Source organism: Pinus tabuliformis, chromosome 2_1 (genome assembly GCF_031772625.1).
Source record: "Pinus tabuliformis cultivar Carrire ecotype Pingquan chromosome 2_1, CPIR1, whole genome shotgun sequence".
Lineage (NCBI taxonomy): Eukaryota > Viridiplantae > Streptophyta > Pinopsida > Pinales > Pinaceae > Pinus > Pinus tabuliformis.
In genome coordinates this window covers 715,736,107-715,744,580 of record NC_142299.1, presented here as the reverse complement: position 1 = coordinate 715,744,580, position 8,474 = coordinate 715,736,107, and the positions used below count along the sequence as shown (strand labels likewise).

General features: G+C 37.2%; 2 pseudogenes; both read left to right on the top strand.

Annotated features, from left to right (window-relative positions):
* The first annotated feature begins 5,399 nt into the window (after positions 1 to 5,399).
* On the top strand, positions 5,400 to 6,923 carry LOC149202594 (U-box domain-containing protein 13 pseudogene; annotated as a pseudogene).
* Positions 6,924 to 7,075: 152 nt separating this feature from the next.
* LOC149202593 (damage-control phosphatase At2g17340 pseudogene) lies at positions 7,076 to 8,083 on the top strand (annotated as a pseudogene).
* Positions 8,084 to 8,474: the final 391 nt, after the last annotated feature.

Genomic DNA, 8,474 nt, shown 5'->3' with positions numbered 1-8,474 from the left:
AATTTTTTTCACCTCAGTGCCTACTGGCATCTCCTAAACTCCCTTTGATTTCCCTATCCTATCCTATTTGTATTCCCGGAGGTTGGTCTACTCTGTCACCTAGTCCCCCCTTCCACATCACCAACGATGTTGACTAGGAAAGGAAACCTTGATTATATTGGAATCACAAGGGCTTGTAACACATTCAATCACCAAATTGCGGCCCTTTAGAGGAACAACATGGATATCAAATGGAATCTTCATCAACAAACAAATTCTCTAATCTTTCTCATGGAGGAAATTCAGTTCCTAAAGATCAAGATATCACATCAGGATGACAATCTTAATGCACTTTGGCAACATAGAGAGGACCTACAGCAAATACCTCGAGCATCAACAAACCATAATATCACCAACATTGCTTCAAGACCTCCCAAAGGAATTATGCAATTATGTCTAAACAATCCTCCAGATGAGGCTTTATTTCTCCTTTATTAATGACATCCTTTTGTAAATGTGTCCTTCTGCTAGAAAATTTTTGTAAGATATATGCTTGTCAATTTGCTATTAAAGTCTATTTCCATCATAGTCTTTTTGGTACCTCAAACAATGCCTCCTTGGAGGACCCTGTGAAAGAAGATGTGATGTACTGATCTCTTGTGTATTTGTTGTGACTCAGTACAGATCTTATACAATTTATACTCATTTATGTTAACAAAAATATATTATTATTATTTTTAATTATAAAAATAATTAATATATGAGTTAAAAATATATACATTAAAAAAGAGCAATATATCTAATAGCCGAAATGGTTTTTTTTTGCATGAATCTGATAATACAATTTCAAGTAAGATTGTGATTTCTTGTTGTTTAAAATGCACTTTTGAATGCATAAATGGATTCATCACCCTAAAAAACCTATAGGAACTATAAATTTGTAGATTAAGCAACTTAAATTTGTGATTCTTAAAAAATATCTACGGCTAATGAGTTCATTGGCTTGATTAAAGCATGCATCAGCAAGCCATGGGTAACATTATTAGTAAATTGAAGGCCTAACCAGTTATGCCAAAGTACTAAAGGGATGAGGCAAGGGTGCCCTCTTTCATCCTTCCTCTATGTCCTGATGGTAGATGCTCTTAGCAAAAAACTGGAACAAGAGATGTCAAGAGGGATGATTAGAAGCATTCAATTCAAAAAGGGAACAAACGGTTAAAACCACTCACAATTTGCAGATGACGACCTCATGATTGGAGGGGCCTCACCATCAATGGAACGAAGACTCAAATTTATCTTGGATCTCTTCCTCGAAGCATTAGTAACACTCAATAAAATCAAAAGAAGCATATATGGATGGAATGCTCCCCCATAACTCTAAGAAGAATTTCTCAAATCTTTGAAATTCCTTACAAAATAGAGTGGACCCATTTCAAGTACTTGGGTATGCCATTATTTAAGCAACCAATGAAATTAGAGGTTTGGACTGAGATATTGAATAAAATGAGAAAGAAAATGAAAAACTAGGGGACACAATGGCTTAATATATCATGTCGCACCATCTTAATCAAGTCAATACCAATACAGGATCTTTCAAGCTCCAACTGGAATAGCAAAGCAAATTGAAATCTTCATTAGAAAGTTCCTATGGCAAGGGAGAAAGATAGCAACAACAAAAAAATCACCTCCTTTTTTTGAACAAGGTCATAGCTCCTTACAAAAGAGGAGCGATTGGAATAAGGGAGCCAACACTCATGAATACAAGCTTAGGGGAAAATATCCTATGGAGATTCGTCACAGAGGGAAATTCCTAGTGGAAACAGGTCCTAGAAGGTAAATACCTCTACACATCCCGTCACCATCTTATTAACTCCCCTATCCCCCTCCGTAACTGCTCCTCCATTTGGAAACTATGCAAAAGTCCCTTCCCCTTATAAAATCTCATACATCCTGTATCCTTGGGAATGGATATGATATTAACTTTTGGGAAGAAATCATTCTTGGTAATTCTATATTATCCACCATTCTTGCCCTTCAACATCTCACAAATTTATGTCTTGCCAAAGGTATCATTCATCTGGAGCAAATTTCTCTCTGGGAGCAAGAGGGTGCCATTTAGAAGGCCTAGAAATCCCCCCTTCTCCCAGCTAGAGTATCACAACTCTAGAGTATGCTTATATAAAACTTAAAGGGAGTTGTCCCAACCTAAACTACTCAGAAGGATGGGTTCAAGTGGAACTTATCAAGGAAAGGCTACACCGTAAAAAGTGGATATGAGGCTCTACAAGAAGAGAAAATCCAACAACCAGTGTGGCCATACTAGAAAACAATGTGGAAATCAGAAAGCTTGCCCAAGATCAAACTTGTCATATGGACTCTCCTTAGGGGGAAATCCTTATTGTTGGAAATTTAAGGAAGTGAAACATTCAAGGCCCCTCAAGATGCCCCATTTGCATGAACTCTGAATAATATCTGAAACACTTATTCCTCCTATTCCCGTTCTCTCAAAACTTTTTGGGAATATTTACTCTACCCATTTCCAATCCATCTGAATTTTAGCCTTCCTCTGCCCGAATTCTTCACCTAATGGAATCTCAGCGATCCATACTCTCTCAAAAATAAAGTTATTATCAAATGCTTCTGGCATACACTTCTAGCAACCCTTTGCTAGGAAATATGGCTAGCAAGGAACAAGAGTATATTTAAGTCGAAGAAGCTAGAGTAAAGGAAGATAGTGGCCAAGTATTGGGGCCTAACAACCGAGGCTATAATATCAAAAGGGAACATTAATCTAGACCAAAAAACTCTTCAGGAAACTGAACTACATTGGTTCCACTTTGTTCTACCAAAAATAGGCTACGATACTCTTATTCAATAAATGAACCATCCATGCTACCAAAATGGAAAATTTGACTGAAAAAATAAGACTTCCAAAGCTGGGTCAAAGCGCAAAGCAGACCTTTCCTCTTCTTCGATAGAACATCCAAAAAAATCCAGGAAAGGCCGAAGTAAGGGGTATAATCACCAATTATGAGGGAGATGAGATAACATCCTTTGAGTGGGGCCTAGGGAAAGAAACAAACAATCATGTGGAGGATTACGCCCTTCTTCTATGTGTAATGATTCATCGATAACGGAAGGAAGTTCACCCCATAATTCTAGGTGACTCAATTCTGCTTATAAGCCAACTAATCAAAGGATCCAATGTTATCAATGCAGAGATTGAGAAAATACTAATTAATATCTGATTCTACCTAGCTCATTTGGAAGGGGTATCCTTTTATCATGTTTTAAGAAAGAACATTCACAGAGAGATAGACAAATAGAGCATGCTAAAGACTTAAAGGAGAAACTTCGGTTAATGTTGAATCAAGTTCCATCCCTATCTCATGATAACGAGATTAGACCCCAATTGGAACTTGTTCTATCTTTTCTGAGTTCCACCCTCATCAAATTCATATCTGGCATCCACAAACTGCATTCTCAGGAAACGATGTTCAACAATCTAAAATCTCTCCTACCAAAAAATTCAAAAGGTCAAATTTTTTTGAGCAAATCCCCTAGAAAATCCTCCCCAATTCATATCATCTTGACCTTGGATCATGATCTCTTGATCCTCCCGCACATCACATGAAAGCATACCAAGTTGAATTATATATCCTCCCTTCCTTAGTCACCTTCTCACTCTCACTTTGCACCATCTTACTACTCCTAGTCTCCAAGCCCCCCATGTTCATTTTCCCTTTGAAATGGACCCCTCTCGATCCTCAGATTCCTCTTGTAAATGCGGCGAAGGCCTCCATGCAGAGCTGACTCAAACCAAAGAACTTCAAAAGAAATGGAACACCCATTGTTAAGCAAACTTTAAGTCAGAAATTGGGAGTTTGCAGGCAGAATTAGCCTCACTCAAGGAGGCACTCAACAAATGCAACCAACATTACATGAACCTAGAGAAGGCAGTCTCTTCACTGGAAGAGGTTATCTCTGCACATCACTATCGAGTTGCCAACTTGGAACATAGGATTCTGTTACTAGAAAGGAAGACCTCGGAAGCAAGATAATCAAACAGTGCAGATCAATATCGCGTTGCAGGAGAAGATAAGTCCATCAACTAGTTCAAATGAAGATGAACAAGCAAAAAGCACAAAAATGCACAATTGACTCTCAAAACAATTTTTATCTTAATCATGAAGTACAAATATGTATTTTTATTGTTTCAATATGTTCATTGCTACACAAGCAACACAATAAATTCAGATATCAGTCTTAAAGTTAATAGCAATAGTCTAGTAACAACTCCATCTTGGGATCCATCTCCCTCCCTTGCATCTATGTACTCAGGCTACTAAGCCTCCCTCTTTTTTCAGAATCAATACAAAATACTCATTCCTTTTATTAAAAAAAAGTATCTGCCAAATTTTGGGCAAATTTGACCATAAAAAGTATCTGTAAAAGGACGATTTCATCTATTGCTTAGAGTACACAAAAAAACAAAAAAATGTGTCAGAAGATTCTTAACTATGGAGATTCACCCCATTTTAACATGGAGATTTTTAACCTGTGAATAAACTTTGTTACAATACTAGAGCATATCAATACCACATGATTGAAAAACCACAACTCATTTTATATGGCACTACTTCATATGGCATTTTTTAAAAACAATCAATTTAATTAAAAATGAATAACTATTTTAAGAACATTTTAAAATATTCTCTCAGAATTAAATCCTTACCATCCATCTAATTAACTATTGATAATTAAATTAAAATTTTAAAAACACTATTACAAAAAGACACACCTATTCTGTAATTATACTTAGTAAAATTTAGAAGCAAGAATTTCCTTTACAATATAATTCAACACCAGATAGTTAACTTGTTATATTCCTTAATTGGGATCTTATTTATTTATGACTAGTTACATCAAAGGTGTTTTCTTTGTAGGGTTTGGCTGGGCAAACACTATTCATTCCCACCAATCACAACACTCTATTTTTGTTGTTCTATCAAGTGAAAATATAACACATGTACATATTTTTTCAAATATTTGTATTTTGTTGTGGTGAAGAAATAGGCTTTGTCGTCTTCCATGTTCAGGGCGGTGTCGTACTCTCCATGCCAGATAGAGGACAACAAGCGTGGAGAGCATATATAGATAGACGCTTGGCAGACGCAAGCGAGATAACCAGGGTTCGATTTCGCCGACAGTGACAATAGACCCCAATGACATTAGAGCCCGAGGAACCTCATACTAACCGTGGGTTAAGGTCCAACGAAAGTTGAAGAAGTCGTAGGTCGAGGAAACTGGGTCGCATGAAGAAGTATCAAGGAGAAGAAAGAAGCAGTTGTTTCTCTGATGTTTTTGTTTTCTCAGAAACTCAGGTTTGAATTGGGATTCCAATAGATCATCAGCCAGAGATGGCAGCAAAAATTATGGGGGTGAGGGTGCCAGATTTGGAGATGGATTTGGTGGAAGCAGGAGGAGATGGCGGGGATGTTATGGTGGTGGTGGAATCGTACATGGAATTGGTGAACGAGATAGCAGGTGTTGGGGAATGCAGGAACTATCTGAAGAAAGAAGGTGCTAATCTGGTGAGAAGGCTCAAATTATTAGCACCCATGTTTGAAGAACTCAGGGAACTGAAGGATCCCCTGCTTAAGGATAATACCCTGCAGGCCTTGCAATATTTGCGCTCGACTCTTAAACATGTTGTGGAGATCCTTAAATTTGGCCATGAGGGCAGCAAGTTTGTCATGGATCTAGAAAGAAAGCAAGTTGCAGGCAAATTTCATAGTGTAACTACTTAGTTGGAGCAATCTTTAAGTGACTTGGCTTAAGAAGAACTTGGATTGTCAGATGAAGTTCGAGAATAGGTTGAACTTGTACATGCCCAGTTCAAAAGAGCTAAAGGAAGAGCTGACACACCTGATTTGGAACTCGAGAAAGATCTAAGTATTGTCTTGTCTCAGAGGAGTGACAGAGATGTTGACCAACTGATATTAAGAAGATTAGTATAAAAGTTACAACTCAAAACCATTGTCGATCTTAAGCAAGAATCACTGGCACTACATGATATTGTTATCAAATGTGGAGATGTTGGTGAGAGGTTAGAGCAGATGTCAGGTATTCTGAGGAGGTTGAAGGACTTAGTTTTGACAGAGAATCCTGAGATGGATGCTCCTGACAGTGAGAAATGATCAAATACTTGTGGTGGTCTTACAGATAAATCTAGCTCTCCTATTATTCCTGATGAATTTCGCTGTCCGATTTCCCTTGAGCTAATGAAAGATCCTGTTATTGTGCCTACATGATAGACATATGAACGGTCCTGCATACAGAAATGGATAGATTCCAAACATAGAACTTGTCCTAAAACACAACTGATGTTTTCACATGTAGTTTTGACACCTAACTATGTATTGCGAAGTCTGATTGCACAATGGTGTGAAACTAATGGAGTTGAACTACCAAAGAGATCAGGTTGTAGTAGATCTGGAAAGGCATGTGGATCTATGCTTGATAACTCCAGTGACTGAGCAACTGTGGATGTTCTTTTGCAAAAGTTGTCGAGTGGGACTCCTGAAGACCAAAGAGCAACAACTGGTGAGCTACGTCTTCTAGCCAAAATAAATGCAGATAACAAGATTTGTATTGCAGAGGCTAATGCCATTCCTTTGTTAGTTAATTTGTTGTCCACACCAGATTCTAGAACACAAGAGCATGCTGTGACAACTCTTCTTAACCTTTCCATTTATGAAAACAACAAGGGTGCAATAGTTATGGCTGGGGAAATTCCTCCTATTGTTGAGGTTCTCAAGATTGGTAGCATTGAAGCAAGAGAAAATGTTGCTGCAACTCTGTTTAGTTTGTCAGTTGTTGATGAGAACAAGATAACCATTGGTGCATCTCGTGTGCTTTGGTTGGCTTGCAAGAATTACTAGTATAGAAATCACTTCATCAACCATCCATACACTGGGATATGCACTTTGTGGGTGTTCAAACTCTTCTATCAATTTCGTCCTTTGTTTGATGGTGCATGCCTTTTGTGGTTGGCGGCGAGTCTATATTAATCATTGTGTGTGTTGGGTCAACAATGAGCAACTCATCGGGTGAGGAAAACTTGTGAGGATCTCCATCCAACTCTAACTGTTGGATCAACAATTCCACAGTCTTTCCATCACGTTTGAAGCCAAGTTTGTGGTGAGTTCAAATATCCACTCCAGTTGAGCTCGCTTCGATCGACGTCTTTAGGAAGTCCATCGCCTCCTTCAAGAAACATGTAGAGCTAGATGATTTTGTTTCAAATGCCCAAGATAGAGCAACTAAGTTTTCAGAGAGGTATGGAAAAATATTGGATGAATTATAGGAAGATCCTGAAAGCCACAGAAGACCACCTGATTGTGTATTTTGTGCAGACTATGAGAGTAGTGCCTAAGGGAAGTGGGTTTCAGAGACATATTTAAAAAATTCAAGGAAGAAGAGAATGCAAAATCTTTGATCATATTTGAACAAGTTCAAGTTGTAACACTCTTTGATAGTACTGAAGATGGAGGGAAGCGTTTAGAAAACTTGATAAGGGGAATATTTGCATGCAATATTTTTTATTTGGGTGTTGCAAAGCTTGCTGAAGTGTTCGAAAGGGATGGCATGTCCTTTTTGGCTAGTTGTGAAAACTAACTACCTTGTCCATGGGTCATTGACGACTTGGAAACATTCAAGTCAAGCTGGATGAGGAAGTCTTGGAAGAAGGTTGTCATGTTTGCAGATAATTCTGGCGCAGATCTTGTAGTAGGGATATTACCTTTTGCAAAAGAGTTGCTTCGACGAGGTACATAGGTGGTTTTAGCTGCCAATGATTTACCATCCATTAACGATGTTACTTAGTCTGAATTGGTGGAAATTGTCTCAAAAGTGAAAGAGATGAAAAATGGGAGGGAATATATTCTGGGAGTAGACGCAAAGAACCTTCTTATTGTAAATTTTGGAACTGATTTATGTATCGCTTGAGCTTGCATATTTATCAAATGATGTTAATCGGGTTGTTTTGGAGGGTATGGGTCTTGGGATTGAGACCAATCTCTAAGCGCAGTTCAAATCATAGTTACCAAGTTCAAATTCAGATTCGAGTTTGATTCGATACGATAAAAATTCTGATGAAAAAATTTCAATTCGAAAAAAACTCAGTAATATATATCTTTAAAAAATTTAAGTTATATATTTCTCTTCCTATAAGTGTGATACTTTCTATTCATTTTAATATTTAAATAATCTAATAATTATAAATAATATAAAAATTGTAAAACACAATTAAAATCTAATAATTATATATAATATAAAATTTCTAAAACACAATTAAAAAATATAGCACTACCTTCATCCCTTCAAAATCTCTCTTAATTTCAAAACTTAAATATATTCCTAATCAAATTTACACACTTTCAGTGTTCAAATTATTTCCTTCACTATTGTTTGGAATTTCCAAACATTCAAAA